Here is a 1,741-nt window from a genome sequence, read left to right on the forward strand (position 1 = left end):
TCCAGTCTCTGTGGGCGTTCCCCCATCCCCGACCTGATTTGAACTTCAGTGCACACTCCTGGCTCCTGTGCCCTCTGAGTAAACTCTGCACGGAAGGAGAATGTTCAACTCTGGCTCTTTCCTGATTCCTGCAGGCTCGAGTAGTTGGGAAGGTGGTGGGCCTTGGGAGAAGGAGAAGGTACAAAACTTGCCTCCAGTTCCAGTTCCAGTTCTGTCTCCCTACCCAGAGGGCTTCTGGGTCTGCTGATGCCTTGTTAACTAATTACACCTCTCAAGAACTTGAAGTCATTATTTTCTCAGAGAGAACATGGCCTAACCTAAGCTGAGGAAGATGATTTCTCTTACTAGCAGGGCTGTGGTCCAGACTTGCAGAAACAGTGGATCTTCATTATTGTGCCTAAACTCATTGGATTCAGATTCTTTTTTTTTTTTTTTAAGATTTTTATTTTTAAATAATATCTGCACCCAACATGAGGCTCGAACTTATAACCCTGAGATCAAAAGTCTCATGCTCTACCAACTGAGCCAGCCAGGAGCCCCTCACATTTAGATTCTTTTCTGCTCTGCCTGGGGCCCTGGCAGCATGAACAAGAGCCCGTAATGGCTTTTAGTGGCTTCCTGGAGAATGTTACCAACTGTGATAAAAATTACTCTGATTCAGAATTTGGGAGTGGAGATTTAGAGAGATGCTCACTGATTCTTTCTTGTTCATAAGTAATTGAGATAAACAATCTTACTTCTTTGGAGTTGTCTTTCTGCTTCAAATTTTCCCTCAAATTCTGAATATAGGAGTAAATAAAGAGTCCTAGGCAAGATGTTCAGAGATGTATTTAAAACTTTGCTTTTTAAAATCTTTTTTAAGTTTATTAATTTTGAGAGAGAGAGAGTGGAGATGGGCAGAGAGGGAGGGAGGGAGAGAGAGAGAGAGAGAGAGAGAGAGAACCTCAAGCAGGGTATGCATTGCCAGTGCAGAGCCCAACACAGGGTTTGATCCCACAACCCTGAGATCATGACCTGAGCCCAAATCAAGAGTCACACGCTTAACCGACTGAGCCACCCAGGCGCCCCCAGAGATGTATTTAATTCAGTTTTTGAAGGGTCAAGAGGTCTTCTTGCAGGAAGTTCCAGATGTTGGGCAGGGATTTTCTAGGTGGAGAGAACAGTTTGTGCAAAGGCACAGAGGCAGGAGAAAGTATAAGAAATTTAGGAGAACTGATGACAGGACTATAGGATTCCCAGGGTTTATCCAGTTCAAACATCCTCAGACACCAAGGATGAGAGAACAGATATGATGTCCACAAGGCCACCTGGGTGTGTATAGTGATATCTGTTCCAGTTCGTTAGCGCCTTTATATGGGGCGACCAAATATCCTAGCTACCCAGGGCTGTTCCGATGTTTTAGCACCAGAAGTTCTGTGTCCTAGGAAACCTGTTAGTTCCAAACAAACTGGGACAGTTGGTCATCCTATGCAGGCATAGCAGTTGTTAAAAACATTGGACACCACCCCCGCATTAATATATATGCACATACACAGTAATACACATAATGCATTCTGTATGTGTATTTGTGTTCTTGGGTCCTGGCTTTACAGGTTTATGCCTTTAATAGCACCCTTGTTCCTTTAGTTTTGAGCAGGATTTCTAACCCAATACTGTATTCCTCTCGCTTTGACAGTCTAAAGTATTTTTCCACACATGTAGTCTCGGAGGCATCTTGAACTTCCCTTTCCTGCTATCAGAG

At 43.9% G+C, this 1,741-nt stretch overlaps 1 non-coding gene across 1 annotated transcript; it reads right to left on the reverse strand.

Moving 5' to 3' along the window:
* Positions 1-462: 462 nt before the first annotated feature.
* On the reverse strand, positions 463-535 carry TRNAK-UUU. The gene has a single exon. It is a non-coding gene; the product is annotated as a tRNA-Lys (tRNA).
* Between the last annotated feature and the right edge of the window lie 1,206 nt (positions 536-1,741).

The sequence above is a fragment of the Panthera tigris genome, chromosome B1 (assembly GCF_018350195.1).
Source record: "Panthera tigris isolate Pti1 chromosome B1, P.tigris_Pti1_mat1.1, whole genome shotgun sequence".
Lineage (NCBI taxonomy): Eukaryota > Metazoa > Chordata > Mammalia > Carnivora > Felidae > Panthera > Panthera tigris.